The sequence below is a fragment of the Leopardus geoffroyi genome, chromosome C3 (assembly GCF_018350155.1).
Source record: "Leopardus geoffroyi isolate Oge1 chromosome C3, O.geoffroyi_Oge1_pat1.0, whole genome shotgun sequence".
NCBI lineage: Eukaryota > Metazoa > Chordata > Mammalia > Carnivora > Felidae > Leopardus > Leopardus geoffroyi.
This window is the reverse complement of record NC_059338.1, coordinates 49,960,354-49,982,357: the sequence shown is the minus strand read 5'-3', so window position 1 is coordinate 49,982,357 and position 22,004 is coordinate 49,960,354. Positions and strand designations below refer to the sequence as shown.

The window sequence follows — 22,004 nt, the reverse complement described above, 5'->3', positions numbered from 1 at the left end:
GATAAACCTCTAGCCAGGCTTCTCAAAAAGAACAGGGAGATGACCCAAATAGATTAAATCATGAATGAAAATGGAATTATTACAACCAATCCCTCAGAGATACAAGCAATTATCAGGGAATACTATGAAAAATTATATGCCAACAAACTGGACAACCTGGAAGAAATGGACAAATTCCTAAACACCCACACACTTCCAAAACTCAAACAGGAGGAAACAGAAAGCTTGAACAGACCCATAACCGCAAAGAAATTGAATCAGTTATCAAAAATCTCCCAACAAAGAAGAGTCCAGGACCAGATGGCTTCTCCCGGGAATTCTACCAGACATTTAAAGCAGAGATAATACCTATCCTTCTCAAGCTATTCCAAAAAATAGAAAGGGAAGGAAAACTTCCAGACTCATTCTATGAAGCCAGTATTACTTTGATTCCTAAACCAGACAGAGACCCAGTAAAAAAAGAGAACTACAGGCCAATATCCCTGATGAATATGGGTGCAAAAATTCTCAATGAGATACTAGCAAATCGAATTCAACAGCTTATAAAAAGAATTATTCACCATGATCAAGTGGGATTCATTCCTGGGACGCAGGGCTAGTTCAATATTCGCAAATCAATCAACATGATACATCACATTAATAAAAGAAAAGATAAGAACCATAATGATCCTGTCAATCGATGCAGAAAAAGCATTTAACAAAATTCAGCATCCTTTCTTAATAAAAACCCTCGAGAAAGTCGAGATAGAAGGAACATACTTAAATATCATAAAAGCCATTTATGAAAAGCCCACAGGTAACATCATCCTCAATGGGGAAAAACTGAGAGCTTTTTACCTGAGATCAGGAACACAACAGGGATGTCCACTCTCACCGCTGTTGTTTAACATAGTGTTGGAAGTGCTAGCATCAGAAATCAGACAAAAAAAGGAAATCAAAGGCATCAAAATTGGCAAAGATGAAGTCAAGCTTTCACTTTTTGCAGATGACATGATATTATACATGGAAAATCTGACAGACTCCACCAAAAGTCTGCTAGAACTGATACATGAATTCAGCAAAGTTGCAGGATACAAAATCAATGTACAGAAATCAGTTGCATTCTTATACACTAATAATGAAGCAACAGAAAGACAAATAAAGAAACTGATCCCATTCACAATTGCACCAAGAAGCATAAAATACCTAGGAATAAATCTAACCAAAGATGTACAAAATCTGTATGCTGAAAACTACAGAAAGCTTATGAAGGAAATTGAAGAAGATATAAAGAAATGAAAAAACATACTACCCAAAGCTATCTACACATTCAATGCAATCCCAATCAAAATTGCACCAGCATTCTTCTCGAAGCTAGAAGAAGCAATCCTAAAATTCACATGGAACCACAAAAGGCCCCGAATAGCCAAAGTAATTCTGAAGAAGAAGACCAAAGCAGGAGGCATCACAATCCCAGACTTTAGCCTCTACTACAAAGCTGTCATCATCAAGACAGCATGGTATTGGCACAAAAACAGACACATAGACCAATGGAACAGAATAGAAACCCCAGAACTAGACCCACAAAAGTATGACCAACTAATCTCTGACAAAGCAGGAAAGAATATCCAATGGAAAAAAGACAGTCTCTTTAACAAATGGTGCTGGGAGAACTGGACAGCAACATGCAGAAGATTGAAACTGGACCACTTTCTCACACCATTCACAAAAATAAACTCAAAATGGATAAAGGACCTGAATGTGAGACAGGAAACCATCAAAACCCTAGAGGAGAAAGCAGGAAAAGACCTCTCTGACCTCAGCCGCAGCAATTTCTTACTTGACACATCCCCAAAGGCAAGGGAATTAAAAGAAAAAATGAACTATTGGGACCTCATGAAGATAAAAAGTTTCTGCACAGCAAAGGAAACAATCAACAAACTAAAAGGCAACCAAAAAAATGGGAAAAGATATTTGCAAATGACATATCGAACAAAGGGCTAGTATCCAAAATCTATAAAGAGCTCACCAAACTCCACACCCGAAAAACAAATAATCCAGTGAAGAAATGGGCAGAAAACATGAATAGACACTTCTCTAAAGAAGACATCCGGATGGCCAACAGGCACATGAAAAGATGCTCAACGTAGCTCCTTATCAGGGAAATACAAATCAAAACCACACTCAGATATCACCTCACACCAGTCAGAGTGGCCAAAATGAACAAATCAGGAGACTATAGAGGCTGGAGAGGATGTGGAGAAACGGGAACCCTCTTGCACTGTTGGTGGGAATGCAAACTGGTGCAGCCGCTCTGGAAAACAGTGTGGAGGTTCCTCAAAAAATTAAAAATAGACCTACCCTATGACCCAGCAGTAGCACTGCTAGGAATTTACCCAAGGGATACAGGAGTACTGATGCATAGGAGCACTTGGACCCCAATGTTTATAGCAGCACTCTCAACAATAGCTAAATTGTGGAAAGAGCCTAAATGTCCATCAACTGATGAATGGATAAAGAAATTGTGGTTTATATACACAATGGAGTACTACATGGCAATGAGAAAGAATGAAATATGGCCCTTTGTAGCAACGTGGATGGAACTGGAGAGTGTGATGCTAAGTGAAATAAGCCATACAGAGAAAGACAGATACCATATGTTTTCACTCTTATTGTGGATCCTGAGAAACTTAACAGAAACCCATGGGGGAGGGGAAGGGAAAAAAAAAAAGAGGTTAGAGTGGGAGAGAGCCAAAGCACAAGAGACTGTTAAAAACTGAGAACAAACTGAGGGTTGATGGGGGGTGGGAGGGAGGAGAGGGTGGGTGATGGGTATTGAGGAGGGCACCTTTTGGGATGAGCACTGGGTGTTGTCTGGAAACCAATTTGACAATAAATTTCATATATTAAAAAATAAATAAACAGAATCATAAATATTAAAAAAAAGAAAAAATAAGCTTAAAAGATAGAAGCAGGGAGTTATTCTATCAGATATTAAATATAGTAATAAAGTCCTAGCAATGAAAATAAGAGGATATTGACTTGAAGACAAAATATGGACAATGGAAAAGCACTGTCCCATTGAGAACAGTAAGAGCTAAGAGAGAGCGAGTATGTATGCATGAGAACTTAATGCATGATAAAGATGGCACCACAAATCAAAGAGAAAAAATGGTGTTTAGTGAACAAGATTGGGGAAGTTAGCTCATTACATGGACAAAAATTAAATGAGACCTCTACCTAATATCTCATATAAAACTGGAAAAAAGCTGTATTAGAGTATCTGTGTGGCCTAGGTATGAAGAAGGGCACAAGTCATAAAGACCAAAAAGAAGAGTGTGCATCAAAATTAAATACTTCTCTATTCAACAAAGGGCATCAAAAAGTTTATAAAGAGATAACAGATTAGGAGAATAGATTTGCAGTGTCTCAAACAAAAAAAAAAATCTACCTGGAACATACAAGGAACTTGTGACAAGTCAACATTAAAAATATATATCCAGGAACGTCAGTTTGCAAATGAGTGAAGTATAGGAACATGTAATTCACAGAGAAGAAATCTAAATGGCTACCAAACATATGAAGATATGCTCAAAATTAGTAGTAATCAGAAAACCATAAAGAGGCACCTGGGTGGCTCAATCAGTTAAGGTCTGACTTCAGCTCAGGTCATGATCTCGCAGTTCATCAGTTTATGAGTTGGAGCCTTGCATCAGGCTCTCTGCTGTGAGCAGGGAGCCCACTTCAGATCCTCTGTCCCCCTGTTTCTACCCAGCTTACACACACACACTCTCTCTCTCTTAAAAATATTTTTTTAAAAAAAGAAAAATACATGTATGCAAAACAATAATTTACATTTTAAGATAATACATCCAAACCAAAGGATGCACATTAGACTTTAGAATGGTTACGTACTGGGGTGCCTGGGTGGCTCAGTCGGTTGAGTGTCTGACTTCGGCTCAGGTCATGATCTCTCAGTTCATGAGTTTGAGCCCCGCGTTGGGCTCTGTGCTGACAGCTCAGAGCCCGGAGCCTATTTCTGATTCTATGTCTCCCTCACTCTCTGCCCCTCCCCCACTCATGCTCTGTCTCTCTCTGTCTCAGAAATAAACATTAAAAAAAATTAGAATGGTTGCCTATTGGTACAGAGAAGGAAATGGGGCAAAAGGAAATGAATGAATGAGTGAATGAATGAGTGAATAACCTTACATGGATTAATGATAATGTATCATGAACAGGGGGTAAAAACAACATTCATTAGGTTTCATAACAAACAAATAAGAATTCATCAGTTCCTGTGTCAGCATTAAGAGAAACAGTGAAGAGATGAGGCAGAACAGTTAAGCATACAAGGCAAAATCAGCTCCATGCAGCAAATCAACAAAGGCTGAAAATTCTTGCTTTGGTTCATGGTTCACACACTTGTTTGGTCTCTGGACCACTTTCTTCATCAAGACCAGAGACCCTAAGAAGCACCAACCCTACCCACTCCTGCCTATTCTCATCCCTCTAAATCTTTTCTGAGTGCCTAGGAAGATGACCACAGCTTTTTATGAGAGGCTGATGAAGACAGACGCAAGCAAATGATGACTCATACCAGGAACGTTACAAAGACCTGCCATGATCCCAAAACATTTCCCTTTAACCCTAAGCTGCAAAATAAAGCTTTGGAATTCTAACATCTACAGAGAAGTAAAAAGGTAGAATCTTTAATGGTGAAATTTGTGACATTACTGACTAGTCAAATATCAAAATAACCTTACCCTTAGCTGTAGAGCCCAACTGTCCCAGGGTTCTTGTTTCTCTTTCTCCTTCCCTTCTGCCCTGCCCTGACACGGTCAGAAAACAAGGCAGGAAGCAAAAAATTATATAACTGGTTTTTGCCTAAGAAGACTTCCCAGTGGACCTCTGCATCACCAGGGTTTATAGCAGCTTGCAGAAGTATCATCTTCACTGCTACAATGACTGAGATCCTGGCACTGACCTTTTCCTCCCCGTAAGGGAAGCCTTTCCACCCCTGCTGTCCCCATGCAGATCCACTCTTAATTATGCTCTACATGACTCTGTTTCCCACAAGTTCCTACCTATGTGTCCTCTGGCTTCCAGTCGAGTTTGGTCAATCAGGAGTAATGGCAGGAGACCAGAATAGTGAGGAATTTCCCCAGTTTCCCTCCTGAAGGGCTGTTACAAGGCTGTCTGTGTTCCAGCAATCTCAACCATAGTCAAATGATGCTCCCCAAAAGCTCTTAATGTCTTAGGGTTCCAGAAACCATACATCTCCCCCGCCCCCCACACACACTCCTTTTTAGACTGAGGGCTGGTACCAGAGCCCACTGTTGCTAGCTCCTGGGTACTGCACTGTTGCTGGTAGTTTTTCTACACCATACCTTTAAAAATGATTCTTTTAATAAAAATCTCCTGAAATGATCCCAATGTAATCCTGCCATCTGTTTCCTACAGCAACCATGACTGCTGCACCCAACCTGTTCCATATTTGGCAAAGGTGGTAGAAATAAGTTCGCCTTTTTTGAGGACCATCTTTAAGCCCTTGTGAACACTCAGAGTTTCAAATTTTGATGTTACTTAGAGGTTGTGAGTCAAAGTTATAAACCATACTGGTTTGGGGCCCTGGTCTCAATCCCCAAAAATATGCCAAGAGGACCTTTGAAAATGACGGACCAAAGCTTTCCTCAATCTGTTTTCAGAGGTATCATCACACCCTTCTGGAAAATTTTGCCAGAGAATACCCTCTGTGCTTTTATAGGTTTCATTATAATTGTAACAGTTTTATGTTTCACTGTTAAGAGTTGAATAAAACTTTACTCATAAAAAGTAAATCGATGCAAATCCCTAGACAAATGGAATGGTCTCAGCATCATAATATTAATTTATATGGCATATGCAGCATAACTTTCATCTGCAGAGCACCTCAGATTAAAATGACTTACAGCGTTAAAGAATAGTTGGGGCAGGCTGAGAAGGAGCTAGTCCACAAGACAAATGTACCAAATGGATATCGATAAGCTAACGGGGGATCACTTCACCACTCTACTGGGTGCCAGACAACTTGGAGGTAAAATACCACAGCTGTTAACTGCTAGAGCAGAGAGTCTCAATTTAAGAAGGAGAATAAAGAAAAATGGTCTGCCGACAAGTACTGCACAAGGGGAGTTTAGAAGGCACAGCACAATGAGTACAAGTAGAGTCACTTGGGAGAGCCACAGAGTTTCTCATCTCCTGCAACGCAGCCTTGTTCACTAACTACACTATTACTTAAGGCAAGGTATTGGTGTTACTTTTTTTGTAAGTTTATTTATTTTTTAGAGAGACAGAGAAAGCATGAGTGGGGGAGGGGTAGAGAGAGGGAGACAGCGAGAATCCCAAGCAGGTTCAGGGCTGCCAGCTGTGGAGCCTGATGGAGGGCTCAAACCCACGAACCATGGAGATCATGACCTGAGCCACCAAGAGTCAGACGCTTAACTGACTGACCCACCCATGTGCCCCTGGTGTCACTTTTTTATATACACTCTCCCCACTGCACACACCATTCAGAGACACACATTTATGGGATACATACACAGAAGAGTCAGTGTTCAAGAGTACCTATCAACCAGTCACTCAACAAATGTGTCCTATGTTCCTGGCACTGTCTGAGCCCTGAGAAACGAACAGTAAACAAAACAGTTCTTGGTCTCATGAAACTTACATTCCAGTTGTCCATGTTGTTGGGTGGAGTGGGGAAGGGGACAGTAAATAATAAACCAATATGCAAGATGGCAAATAGTACAAAAGGCTAAGGGGAAAAAATGATCCAAATGAGAGTGACAGAAGATGCTATTTTACAAAGTTTGGACAAGGGAGCCAATAGCTAGGAAAGATAGACAAATCAGATAAGATCCTCTCATCTAGGAAGGTATTCACATTTTTTGATACAGTGGTACACAGTGGGTGTACTTAGTACACAGTAGGGACTAACCAAATCATGTAGACTGGATGTGACCACAAGTAGACCAGACTTCAGCCTTTCCTAAGTAACTCTGCTGCTGAGGCAGCCCAGTACCTATGGTGTCCTGGAGAAAACAATGCATTGCCAGCACCATCCCCCATGAGCCCGATTTTATACACTCTTTTGATTCTGAGATGCAGTGACAGATAAAGCTCTATAGGAAGGGATCAAGAGGAAGGTAAGTGACAGGTACCAAGTGAGTCCCACAGGCTATAAACCTGTCACAAGGAAAATAAGGATGATAAGAGTTTATATCTGCAAAGCTCTAGCCTCCAAGGAAATCATGAGTCTCTTTCCAGATTGCCCACTGAAGTAATTAAACATCAGGACATCCCTTACTGATACAGGGAAACTCTCCTTGGCTTCATTTCATAGATGGTAAAACTGAGGCCCTGAGACATTCTTTAATTACCCTATCTAAGGTTAACTATGATTAGCAGAGGCAAAACATAGGGCTGGGCAATTGGCTACATTATTAAAAGGGAAAGATAGAGCCCAGACTACTGGGAAACTTCTGCCTGTATTCCATAAAGTGACTACATTTACCTAACAATTGTTTCCCTCCTCCCTTCACTATGCTTATAAGGTCATGTCAGAGATCATTAAGGAGGTTTGAGAAATGGTAAGTCACAGTTGAAAGAACACATTCACATTTGAAAGGCCATTCAAATGAACACACATTTTACAAGAACACAAAAACAAATATAAACAAATAAGCCACTCCTTTACCTGATGCAAAAATCAAACAAATACCCTATGTATGACAGTGAAGCTGACCTACCTTGAAGACTGACCCAGTGGCTCTCTGACAAGTCCTTAGCTTTTCTCAATCCAAGCGTCATGCTCTGAAAAAGGGACATGATAATATAGATAGCCCCTATCATTAGTTTTCAAAATTACTGCACATGCAAAGAACGCCATGGTAGACTACAGTAATGCTTGCCAATATGCAGTTCTTTTCCTTCTTGGTCACATGTAAGATTATGAAGTTTAGTTTGTGAAGCCACATAAAAAGTGATTCTGGATGAGTCAGCAAAAAGTCTCAGTGACATTCTCCAGCCTCCATCTTTCCCTTTGGTCAAGAGTTTGGGGGCTATGTATCTCGACGGTAGGGCCAAAATTACTGAAGAAGGATGGATGGATGGGTGGATGCATCGATGGATGGACAGATGCATGGACGGATGGGTGGGTGGGGACAGCTTCCTGGATAGCTGCAGGAAACCACAATGGATTTTGCAGGAGCAAAAATAAATAAATAAATAAATAAACAAACAAACAAACAAATAAATAAATAAACCCTTGCTGTTAAAACACTGAGATATCAGAGTTGTTTACTACTGCAAAATGGTTTAATCCAACATGATTTATAAACATGCAGTTATCACTGGTGTCCTTTCCTGTATAGCCAGCAACAGCTAACCTCAGATCCTATAGGACAGGAGTGCCGGGAGGAAATCAAGCAATGGTCTGCTAGTCTTTTGAACTTTTAATGTGAGGCTAGGGACTGGGCATGAAGAGCTGGGAATGGGGAAATAAGCCATGGTCAACCACTAGAATTTAGAACACTCAGTTCATGTTCAGGCATCACTGTATAAACCTCACTAGCTTGTCTCTGGGAGGGAGCTTACCCTAATCCATGAAACTGTCCCCTAGATCATCCAGTCCTCTGTGCATTTTTCACTAGGAGCCACTAAAGCCCAGAACAAATCCCCTTATGTGAAGATTTTACAGTAGCCCTTCCCCTGCCTCTGAGTAATAGGAGTTGTCTGTTATCTCTAGCTAGAAAATTAAAGTTTTACTTGGTCACAGCCAAAAGGTAATATAATTCTATAACCTTGTGGTTTCATCTGTTTATTACTTACTGTTTGGGGAGAGGACAATAAATAAAATATCTGCACATGTAATATCCCCTTTCCCTCTAGGGACTCATACAGGTTCCAAATTTCTAAATAACCTCAGTGTGAAGCAATGTTTGTAAACAGTCCACCAGCTTCTTTATGGCTCTCTCATTAACCTTTTCAACCTTCCAATTCCTATTTCTTGGGTCTGATAATTTCTATTTAATAATCCTAGTACAAACTATTGCATAGACTAAAATAACAGAACAGGCACATCCTCACAATACTCAAAGGGTGCACCAGCCCCTGTGTAATTACAAGACAGACTATAAAACATCAAGAGGGGGCCATAAGATACAGAGGAGGCTATACATGAATAATAACGTAAGTCATAGAAAAACTGATCTTGGTCATACTATCCAGCAGCTGGTTCCCCACCCAAGACCTCTATGTTCACTCCCTCCCAGCTGTCTTCAGTAGAAAAATGCAGGAGCCAGCAACTGTGCAAGAAGAACCACCAAAAAGCACGAGAACAGATCCTCACAACCTTGCAAGCTTCTGTTCTTCAGTTTTCAAATGCCCTGGAAAGAGTAAAGGGATCCGAGGATATTGTGGGGGGGATAGTTGTTTACTAAGTACAGTCTGCTCCCTGTCACCCCCACCTCTCCTCCCCTGCTGCTCTGATTTGAGCTTGATACATCACTTCTACAATATGAGCCAGAGGGACACTGGGCCTCAGGCATTTTCATTTCTTAAAGACTCCTGATGACTCACTAAGATTCCAGGGTAAGAGTCACCCTGATGTGGTTGTTTCCAATGTCGTCTGCCCAGTCTTGATCTCCTGGTCCTTCTGCCTTCTCATTGCTTCAGTCAAAAACAGAAGAGGATTCCATAACCTCCAGTCTTTTACAACTTGATAAAACACCTTCATAATAATGCATTAGTTCTCCTACGTAATTTTAAGGCTCTTATCTTTAATTGTAGAATTAAGGATTTTATGTCCCATGAAAGGAATTTCTCACATCAACTAGGAAATGTGCAGGGTAGACGTGAAAGGGAGCTTCCTAGGGCCCCTACAAAACCACACTGAGTCTTGGGGGACCCAAAGCCAGTACTGCTTCAAGAACATGAGGGACGGGGGTCAGAGGAGACAGCCTGAGTCAGAGAGCTGTGACTGCTCTGCTTTCTTCCTCACTCAGCTGTCATCAGTGCACTTATCTGTGTTGCTTCCTAAGAAGCTCTTTTGTACAGTGGCTTCGAGGGAAGAAAATCCTGTAATTACTGGTTTCTGGCATCAAAGCCCCTGGTCTTGGAACCAGAGGATCTGAGCCTCCTTCCCTTCCTTGGTCTTCCAGAATCCTATACCCTGGGCCTATACAGTCCAGTCTTTCTGTCTCTCCATCTCCCCTCCCCAGAGTCACCCTCACTGACCTGTTTGTGCCCCTTCACCAAATGTGCACCCCCCTCACTGCTGTCCCTGTCCCTCTAGAAAGACTGCCCACTTCCTCAAAGCAGAGAGTTCTCTGCCTTGAGGTCTTTAGCAAAAGGATACCTTGGAAGTGTGAGAGGGAAAGAGATGGAAACTTCCTATTGTTCAATAAGTATCAGCTCCAGAGGTAGGAGAGCTTAGGTGATCACAAAGGAAGCTTCAGTCATGGGAGAGGTAGAGCCAACAGACAGAGCGAACCTGACCTGGGATATTTACCACCTTCCCTTCATATGGGCGCGCGTGCGTGTGTGTGTGTGAGAGAGACAGAGAGAGAGAGAGAGAGAGAGAGAACATCAGGGTGTTGAGGGAAAATTGACATCTTTGACAATAATTTTAGTTACGAAGAAACCTTAAAAGTGAGAAAACAACTGAAACTTTGGCTAGCTGAAAGTAATACTAATTACAGCCTTTATGCAAATTAACTCTAATTATCATGCAACGCAATAATACGTCTATCACTACAAAGTGTCAGATTAACTTTCTCGTAAATTTTCCATAACAATTCTGAGCTTTCTTCATGTGCAAGAATTGTACAAGTAAAAACTATAAATTAGCAGGATGGCATCGTCTTTTCAAGTCCTGTGTTCATATTTCTACATGCCTGTTTATCTTTTTCCTTAGTGATTTTTAAATGGTTTTTATGCATTTAGGAGAGAATTCATCTACTACATGTAGATACTTTCTCCAGTTTGGAATTTGTCTTTTAATTTTGATGGTGTATTACATTATGCAGAAAAAATTGGTCTGATTGGATCCTTCATAATCATACTTCATGTGCTCACTTTCCATGAAGCATACTCTCCCACTCACAATTTTTTAAAAATACAGGAAAAAGGGGGCGCCTGGGTGGCGCAGTCGGTTAAGCGTCCGACTTCAGCCAGGTCACGATCTCGCGGTCCGTGAGTTCGAGCCCCGCATCAGGCTCTGGGCTGATGGCTCAGAGCCTGGAGCCTGTTTCTGATTCTGTGTCTCCCTCTCTCTCTGCCCCTCCCCCGTTCATGCTCTGTCTCTCTCTGTCCCAAAAATAAAATAAACGTTGAAAAAAAAAATACAGGAAAAAGTACCCATTATATCCATTTGCTGAAGCCTGAAATTCCTTTGAACAAGAAATAATCTTTCATTCCACAATTAGAGATAAAAGGTTTACAAATGCATGGAACCTTAGAGATAATACATTAATGTGTCTCAGGTAAGTGTATATGATGGTAACAGTCTTGCCTGTTTATGGGAGGGGGGCTCACTTAGAAAGCAATAGAGAATTTGGCGCCAGAATGGGCGAGGAAGGGAGGCCACCAAGAGCAGTTCAGAGTCTGACTACCTCCTAGAACCTTCCCTGACCTCCACATCAGAGATAGATATACCTCTCGCCTGTGGTCCCACAGCACCCATGTATATTCCCGTTATATCCCACGGATTGTACAGCAATACAATTGCTCTTTACTTCTGTCTTGCCCACTTTGCTATAAGGTGCTTAGAGGGCAGGGACTGCACCTAACTAGTTGGCCATCATACCCACAGCACCACGCCTCATAACTTTTCAATAAATAGTCACTGAATGCATAAGCAAAGGAATACATCAATAAACCAATATTATTATTTTCCTCAGGGCTTAGGTGACCGGATCACTATCTCTGTTGTAGAAAGATAGGAAGGAACTGGATATTAAAGGATAAGTTTGAGTCTCTGTAGGATAACCACCACCTTTCCTGGGATTTAGCCCCCAAAGTCCCCAGAAATAAATTCCACTCAAAGACCGCCCTCCCTCAGAATTCAGATTCCAATGTATCAAGAGGAATGGGGGGAATTCCTCCCTCCCCTCAGTCCCCAAGAGAAACAGAGCTTCCCTAACCAGCTGAGATCCTCTAGTACGGGTGGTGAAATCCTGAGGAAGGGACAAAAGGGTTTTGAGGAGCTGCCCGGGAAAGAAGTCTTCACTCAGCAGGGCACTCTGTCCAGGTCAGAGCTCTTTAGCATTCTCCTGAGTATTTTATGATTAACTGGCTTGAACCTCTTTACTTTCTTGGAATTTGCTGAGCTTTCGATCCTCCATTAGCTGACCTCAGATAACACCACATCCTGCTGTCTCCACCTGTGACCATCTGCAACGAATCTCAGAGTCCCATCTAGACGGCCGTAGGCTTTGTCCAACACGCCACCAGGGCTGACCTCTCCTCTGGTCTTCCTGGAAAGTTCTGACTGACTGCCCCTGGGCTCCGCCTAGTTCTGGTGCCTTGTGCAAACAGGCACTTCCCCATTTCCTGGCCCACTCTCTGTTAATACACTTAGCCCTGACCAAACACCTCTGCCTGCTGGACCAGGTCAGCTCTTCCTGGCAAGATCTATGTACGTGCATCACACATCAGGGGGTTGTTTGCTATTCTAGTTTATTCTTGCGTCCAGGGCTGTGTGAGTATCCCCACTTGCTTACCTGTTTCAAAACACTTGCTGTCCAAATGCTTCAACCTGGGCTTCTAAACTCCTATCGTCCTAGCATGGGCTTGGATTCCCCCTCCTGGTTACTCAGTGATCATTTTTCTGGGAACCACCAAGGCTGCCTCTCAGAATTCAGGACTGATCTCTGCTCTGTTGCTGTTAACTGCAGGCACCTTCAGATAGTGCCTGAGTACCCTCCCCACCGCACACACTGTTCTTCAGTCCCAGGGGGCACCCTCCCAGCAATGCTCACGCAGTTCACCATCGTCCAGCTCTGCAAAGGGGATAAAAGTACAACCACCACCTGTGCCACAGAAAATAAAATCAGACTTCTTTTGAGCAGTTCACTGGGAGAATAGCAGAGTGTACGGGTTCTCATCCCAGAGAGAGGCTTCTGAATACAGCAAAGCTCGGTACACCATGGAAAAGGCTCTAGTAGAAAGAACCTATCCCATACTGTTCTAAAAAAAGCTTATAGGCAAAGGGGGCTGAGGAACACCTAGTTGACTGTGTGACCACAAGAGCTTTAGGACTGAAGAGATCAGCCGCTGGTATCGGTCAGGCTTTCTAGGGAGCTGACCCAGATGGTTGATCCAGCTTCTGGCTATACTACCAAGAGCAGGAGGAAATAAGCCTCAAGACCAACCGTATAGGTCTTCCCTCCAGCCCCCACCCCCAACCTGAGTCCCCAGTCTTACCCACACAAACCTATTCTCAGCTCTTACACAGACATCCATAGCCTGCTTCCTTCGTGGGTCCCAGCAAGATGAAAGGTTCACAAATGCACAGAGCCTTCAAGATAATACCAGGTGTTTCCTGAAAAAGTGCGTGATAAGAGTGTCTTTCCTAGGTCTGCAGGAAAGAGTTTTATCTAGAAACCAGTAGAGTTCCATGCCACCATAGGTAAGGGAGTGAAGCCACCAAGAGAGGCACCTGAGCTGCTCCAGAGTCGGCAGTTTTTCTCATTGCGGGGACCCTGTCGCAGTTTATGTCGTTTTGCAATCTCCTGCCCATATCCCACCAAAATTCACCCATCTTCTAATTCATTCTCCCAGGACCCTGCTCTCTAATAGAATTACAGAGTCATAGAATTTTAGGTTCTACCCCAGTACAGGAAAGTCAGAGAACACTTCTCATACAAGGTGGGATTTTTGGTCTTTGGGTTCCCCTCCTTTATTGACTGGTCCCATTTCTTCTCTATAGTGCCCTGTCCCCTATCTTTCTAAATCATCAGCTGTTTAATCCTGGGCAACTGTCTAAATCTCCCCGTGCCTTTGTTTTCACATTCAGCAAAATGGAATTATATTGTACCTTTTTCAAAGGATTGGCCAGAGGATTGGAGATAACCTTATGTGAATCACTTAGCATGGTACCTGAGGCGCTCCATAAATGTTAGCTCTTATTATTCCTTTAAGCCTTTGTAGTAGCTCTTATTCTTCAAGAAAATCAACCCAAGTCAATCCCTCTACTAAACAGTATTTAAGGGCAAGGTATAACCTGAAAGTATGTTTTCATCCAATGAAAGATGAACCTGGAGAATGCCAGGTTTCCTGGAAGACGGAGTAGGGAAGTACTTTGGGGGAAGTGGGATTCACAGATTCCTGAGGTCAAGTGAAGTAGGTAGATGCCTATTGCCATAACATGTAGAGAATGACTTGGGCTTGTTGTCCAGAGTCCTTAAAGCCCCAAATGGAAAATGACAACCCGGACTTACTTTCTTCACATCTCTATTAGAAAAGGAAGTTATGACAGATCATTTCATTTCTCCTGCTCATGCTATATAGTCTCTTTCTTTTTAATTTTGCTTAAGAGTTAAAGCACGACATGACTAATTTAATTTAAATACCCAAACTAACGCTATTTAACAACTATAGCAATGTTTATTTTTATACTTTTATAGATTTTTTTCTACGTCCAAATCAATTCCGCTATTCTGCTAAACACTGACATCAGTTTTGGCAGACATTTATTGCAAAGGTGTTTCTAGCTTTCCAAAGGCTGATATTTTTCCTAGTTTATTTAATTCTACACAAACACCAAAAATTCTCCTCAGGCAAGCTCCCCATCCTGAACTCCCTTCCAGTTTTGATTAGCAGGGCTATTTCCTAATGGAAAGCCAAAGGTGTACCATGTTTCCTTCCCTGCTTTTTTATCAAATGCTCCTGTGGAGGAGTGTTCATTGCCTGTTAATTGTCTGAGTTTACTTCCTTCATCTCTCTTATTAGAGCAGAGTTGGCAGAGGGGGCGACAGGGAATGTAGCTGTACCTCAGCAACTTTCAAAGTCATCTTTAATCTTATAATCGCCTTCATCCATCAGCCAGCCTCTCTTTTCCCTTGCCTCCGTTTTTTCCTGGTTATTCAGAAAAGCCTTTCTCATTCTCATTTGCTCACATTAATTCACCCTGCTCTTTGGCTGCCCTAACTTGTGTTGCATATTCTCATTTGATTCCCTCCTGTTCCTTTCCTTTCCAAGTCAGATTTTTTTTTTGCTCATAGGTTTTTAAGCCACCCTTTGTAAATCCACTTTGCAAAGAGCAAGCAATCTCCAATCTTCTTTTCCAGAGCAATTGTAATCCACTATGCTTTAATTATAGTGTCTATTCACATGTTCAAAATTCCATCCCCTTATAGATTTTAATACTTCTTCCCTCTGCACCATATTTATTAGATTGATTAATTCCCCAAATGTGCTTTTTTGAAGTTTAATACCCTCGGTCTTTGAAGCCACTGCTTAAGGAATTCAAGAAGATCATGGTTACTGGTAACAAGGCAGCTGCCTTGGGTTTAACTACATAATTCAGCTGTTGCTATTCCCAGTTAGCCCTAGTGCTGTTCCGCTCTAAGCTTGAGTTGCCAACATCTCAGTCAAAACACTGTCCTCTTCCTGCCCTGGGACACACTGTGACAGATATGGTTTTTGTCTATAACCACAGACAGATGGAGGATCTGCACCCAGGAAGTTTCATGCAAAGACAAATCAGAATTCGCTTCCTTTTTATTACTGTTCATATTAGATGATTGATAAGTAAGCTGGAGCAACTCACATTTATCTGGACCTTCATTTTCATACAAGTGAAATGAAGAAGGAAGTCTAGATGGTTTGTAACACACCTTCTAGCTCTCGTAAATGCTGTGCTTTCCCAAATTGTGGAGTTGTGTTTCTGGCACAATTAATCTGAGCTATGGAATGATTTATTTTTAAAAATAAATATTTTATTTTAGATAAATTGAGTAAAACCTCTCTGATCCTTTTAGCAGCTTTAAGGTAAATTGGCATACAATAATGTGCACATCTGTAAAGTGTGCAATTTGATAAGCTTTGCCGTATGTATATACTCGTTAACCACCACAATCAAGAGAATATCCATCACCCCTACTTTGGGATTAGTTGAGTATCCCTTATGATTCCATATTATCTACCTTGTCGGATTTTTAGCTAGAATTCTTGGTAGTTTTATTTTGATACTAGACTCTGGTTTACATAATACATAGACATCTTAAAACCTATTGCAACCTACCTTAAAGTGACATTGTATCACTTCACATACAGTTCAAGAACCTAGCAACCAAAAATTTCATTTCTTGTCTCTTAACTTTCGTGATACTATCTTCACACATTTTTAAAAATTTATTTATTTACTGAAGTATAGTTGACACACAATAGTATATTTCAGTTAAACATCACAGTGATTCGACAACTCTAAACATTATGCTGTGCACACAAGTGTAGCTGCCATCTGTCACTATGCAATGGCTATTACTGTACCAGTGACCACATACTTTGCTTCTATGTTACAAACTCCAACACAGCTATGATTTTTGCTTTAAAGGATCATTTTCTTTTAAAGAAATAAAATAATTGTTTAAAGTCTTATATTTACCCATAGAGTTACCATGTCTGATGCTCTTTATTCCTTTGTATAGATTCACATCCATTGTATCATTTTCCTTCTAAGAACATGTTTTCCTGTAGTAAGAATGTGTGGTACCAAGTTTTTTCAGTTTTTGTACATCTCAAAAATCTTTTAGCATTAGCTTCTGAAACATTGTCACTGGGTATAAAATTCTAAGTTAACAGTTACTGTTCCATCAGTACTTTAGATACTGACCCACTCTCTTTTCTTGTATTGTTTCTGATTGACAAATCTGTTGTCATCCTGAACTTTTTTCCTCTATACATAATGTATCCTTTTTCCTTTGGCTGCTTTTAAGATTTTTCCCTTGATCACTGAGTGTTACCCAATTTGATTGTGATGTGCTTTGGTGTAGTTTTCTTCATGTTTCTTGGGCATTGATGAGCCTTGAAATCATGGATCTATAGTTTTCATCAAATTTGGACGTTTGGCCACTATACCTTCAATTTTTTTTTTTTTTTTTTTTTTTTTTTGCTGCTCTGCTCTCCTCTCTTTGAGGACACCAATTACATGTATCTCAGGCCACTGGAAGTACACTACAGTTCACTGAAGCTCTGTTCATTATCTTCCCCCTGGGTTTCATTTTGGATAGTTTCTACTGTGTTTGCATGTTCAATTATCTTTTCTTCTGCATTGTGTAATCTGCCATTAATCCTACCTAGTGTATTTTTCATCTCATAAATTGTAATTTTTATCGCTAAAAGTTTTTTAATATATTTCCCACAATATGATCTTTAATGTGCTCAATCTTTTCTCTAGCTTCTTCAGCATACAAAATGTCTTTGTCTAATAATTTTGTCATCTATGCCATTTCTGGGTTGGCAGTGATTGATTTTTCTCCTGATTATGGATCATATATTTTCTTGCTTCTTTGCATGCCTGGTAATTTTTTATTGGATGCCAGACATTGTGAATTTTATCTTGTTGCGTGCTGGATATTTTTGTACTTCTATTAATAATCTTGAGTTTTGTTCTGCTTCATCATTAATTTAGTTGGAAACAGTTTGATCCTTTTCAGCCACTCTTTTAAGCTTTGCGAGGCAGGATGAGAGCAGCGCTTTGTCTAGGACTAATTTCAACCCACTGCTGGAGAAGGACCCTTCTGACCCATCTACCTGATGTCTCATGAATTACGAGATTTTCCACTCAGGTGGGAGAATATATTCCCAGTCTCGTTTTGAGTTTTGGAGACTGTCCCTTCTAACCCTCTCAAGTTATTCCATCCCCAGCTTCAGGGAGTTTCCTTATAAGCACATGCTGATAAGTACCCAGATGCAGACTGCAGGGAGACTGTCTGCAGATCCCCAAAGCTCTCTATGCAGCTGTCTCCTGACAGCACTCTGCCCTGCAAAATCCAGTCACAGTGGCCTCCCTAAACTATCAACTCTGTCTGCTCAAACCAAGGAGACCCGCAAGGTTCTTCTGCATTTCCCCTCCACGTAGCATGGCCTGGAAAATCTTTCTCTGCAGTACCCTGGAATAATCAGAAGAGTCACATTATTGTTTTCTCCCTTTCAGGGACCACTATCCCTTTTCTCTGAAGCCTAACATCTCACAAATTGTTTGATACTAGTTGTCCAACTGTTCAGTTGTTTCATGTGAGTAGGTAAATCTAACCTCTGTTACTCCATCTTGGCCAGAAACAGAGGTGATACATGTGGACTAGAACTACTGTGGAACTCTCATTTGGATGAGCATCCCTCTAAGTATTCAATAACTGTGTGCCACAGACCACCTATTGGTCTTCCCATACCACAACTTCAAGTCATTCTCAACAACCTTTCTTAGCTCTGCAACTAAATACATATTTATATTTTGTTTCATTAACTTTTTCTTCAGTAAACAGCTTCATAAAAACATCATGAATGCTTGCTTGCTTTCTATCTTGGTTTCCACTATTTGTAAATCACACTCTTCCAGAAGTCTTAGTAGAGGCAAGCTTATCAGTGCTGGTTTCACTTCAGTTCCAAGAACCAGAAAAAAGGTTCAGTCATTTTGGTGGCCTCATTCTGAGTCTATTTTACATGTTTCAGATTTACACATTTGGTGATGACTTCTAAGGACAGGGGAAAGTTTTCTCCTGGGGAAAAAATGGTCTTTGTGCACAAGAAAGAAACCCCCCTTCCAATTACTCACCGTTTCCAAAGTATAAACTGGCCCTGATTTCCCAACAATGCCACAAATGGATTGTAATGATTTGTGCAAAATTGGTTCTTATTTATTCGACTTCCTTCTGTTTATCACGTATTCTCCTATTCCATCTCATATTTAATGGCTGAATTTAATACCAACACATACACACACTTCTATCTAGTGCTGTGTTCATGCCAATACAGACTGTTTCTGAACCCATTTTATCATGTACTATAATAAAAGAAAAAGCTAATGCTACAAAATAAATAAATGATACCAGGACTGAGGTCCTGGGAGAACCCATTCAACTGAAAGCCTCTTAATAGACACTAAAGTGCCCAGTGCCCTAGGGAAGAAAGGTGCTATAAAAACCTATAATATTGTTGCCACAGTTAGACCAGCTCTATAGTACACAAAAGAGCAGAGACATTTCCTTTAATCTAGTTCCTGTGATTTCACCATGTCACCTTGATTTTACATCAGGTGACAGAATAAAAAGTTTTCCGTCCCAACTCCTGTCTTCCCAGTGGGCCTATCCTCCACTCTGACATGCCACTGTTTTCTGTTCTCCTAGCAGCAGGGAAGCATTCAAACACTATGGATGAGATTGGCAACCTATCAGGAGCCTGAGGGCGCAGCCTCATCATCCAGGAACAGAGGGAACCAAGCTGCAGGCTCAACACATGCTCCCCGTATGTGGTCAGGGCAATTAGATCAGTCAGACCATTTCTGAGCTCAGTTGCCTACAGTCACAGAAGGGTCACTCTGGTCCACTGAAGGCCCATTTTTCTCAGACCCTTCTTTGCGGGCCTACCAGATGAGCAAACAAGGAATTGTTAGACCATGCATTTTCTCAAAAGCCATTTTTTGCCTTCAACGTTAGACCCCACAAACTGATACAGTCAATCTTATGAAACAGGTCTTCCAGGCGTTTTCAGGGATGAGTGACCAATAGAGGCTCCTTCCTAACCCTAGAAAGGGGCACAGGGTGTTGGAAAATGCCAATGTCCTTCGGAAATGAAACAACCTTATTTGGTTCTTCTTTACTAACACATTTCCTCCTCCCCAAACACACACACACACACACACACACACACACACACACACACACACACACACACTGCTTATAGTTGAGAAACTCTTTATATTTGCTTATTTAACAAATATGTACCAGACCCCTGTTCTGCACCAGGCACAATGCTAGGAGGTGGATGTGTGGAAATGAGCACGACAGACAGGGCCCTGGCCTTCATGGGGCTCACAGTCGAAAAATTCAGATAAGACAAAAGCACTTACAACAGGGATGCCCAGGATGGAAACACACGTAAGAGGGGCACTGCATCCAGGCTTTGAAAATTTAGGGAAAACATTCCTGTGGAAGTCCTGCCTGAGTTGAAATCTGCCAAATGAGGAAAAACACAGGCTCAAAGAAGTGCAGTGGGAGAGACAAAAGAGTGTTCCAGGCAGAGGGACCATCAGGAAATAAGATCACTGTGAGTGGTTTCTCAAAACTGGAGTCCAGTGTGGACTTTGAGTTGGGAGGGGAATATAATAAGAGGGGAGGCGTGGGGTGGTGGCAGGGGCACAATTAAAGGCTATGGGACTATAACATGCAAGGCGCTTGAATTTTAACCTGCTGGCAGCAGAGTACCACTGAAAGCAAGGCCCGACAGAATGAGGTGCACATTTTAGAAAGATCACTCATGTTGGCAGCATGTGGGGCACAGGGAGAAAGGAAGAGGTGGAAAATAATTAGGAAACTCTTGTTACCTAAACAAGGCACAACTCTGGTCTGAACCAAGCTAGTGGCAGTGGTATTTCAGAAAAGTAGATACATTTGGAAATCCATATGAGGTAGACTCAACGGAAGTACATGAGGGAGAGGTGGAGGCCAGGCAAGATGCTTCCATGAAGGGGATGGCAGAACCATCGGACGAAAGGAAACAGAAGAGGAGACAGAGGTCCACAGTGGGGTCTAAGTTTTTCTTTTATTGATTTGGTTCAGGTGCCTGTGGGAAGTGAGGGAAGTAGAGAGGTCAGATGGTCACCGGGCACCCCTATACCCATCCTCACTTGTGAGAGGAGGGTGACAGGCAGGATACTAAAAGGCAGAGAGGCCGAGACATGAAAAGAAGATGTTCCTTAAGGACTCACAGAAAATTCATGGTTGGGTCCCCAAGTTTTGGTCCAAAGCTCCAACTTTCTAACCTGGCATCCTTATCAAAGGGAATTTCTGATTGCATATTAAATGCCAGATAGTGGTTTGGAGTAGATCCAGAGGCCCCAGAGCTAGAGATATGTATTAAATGAGTCAAGATAGATGAATAAATCTGAGGCTACTGAGACCAGCTTGTTACCTTCGGGCTTGATTGTGCCAACAACTGCCTTGCTTAGGACAAATGGGGACAGTTGAAGGCTAATCCCACCTGCCCCCAAGGCTGTATTCAGCAGGCCCGCCCCTTTCCTCTGTCTCTTACTCCTCCTGTTGGAGATACTGAGCTTCCCGGTCCTGTTATCAGTGCTCTCATCCCCAGATGTGTTTCTTCTCTTTAGACCCTTCTCTCGTTTCTCCTGCCACCTGTATGCCACACACGTTAGAAGAGATCCACTTTCCTGACAACCTGAAAATGCACCATGCCTCCTTCAAGCCCCTAGTCCTGGATTCAGTCTGCAAACAGATCCCTAAGCCACCATGACCACCCTCTGTCCTCCAAACCTGCAAATGAATAACTGGGCTATGATTTTGCTGGGGAACTCTTGTTCCACACAGGCACATCAGACTGTGGAATCAAAGCTCTTTCCCAGAGAGCTGGAAATGTAAATAGAGAGAGAAAAATGACTGTGCCAGTGAAATGCTCCACAGGGCTCCTAAGGACCTAATTATGAATGGACATTAAATATTTAATCTCATGTTTAACCCTCAAGGCCGAGGTCCAGAGTGAGCCTGACTTACTCCACTGGCAGAACTCCATAGGATTTTCCCACATTAATTTCTCTCCCATGAATAGTTTAGCCTCGCTTCCAAAATGCATCCCCTTTTCTCTCCACTTATGGAAACAGACTTCCTCCTATCCTGATGCCTACCTTCCTTCTTCCCAGTGAATCTCTCTCAGCTTAAAAATCAGTGGTTTTACGTTAGCCCCATTTTTATTTCACAGCAACAATGATAATGAAAATAGCTGACATCTACTGGGTGCCCACCATGTAGCAG

At 41.7% G+C, this 22,004-nt stretch overlaps 1 long non-coding RNA gene across 1 annotated transcript in view; it reads right to left on the bottom strand.

Moving 5' to 3' along the window:
• Nucleotides 1–22,004, bottom strand: part of LOC123585029 — a 125,756-nt gene that overhangs the window by 23,965 nt on the left and 79,787 nt on the right. Inside the window, exon 4 of the long non-coding RNA XR_006705859.1 lies at nt 7,767–7,830. This is a non-coding gene — a long non-coding RNA (uncharacterized LOC123585029). The remainder of the gene's footprint in view (nt 1–7,766; nt 7,831–22,004) is intronic.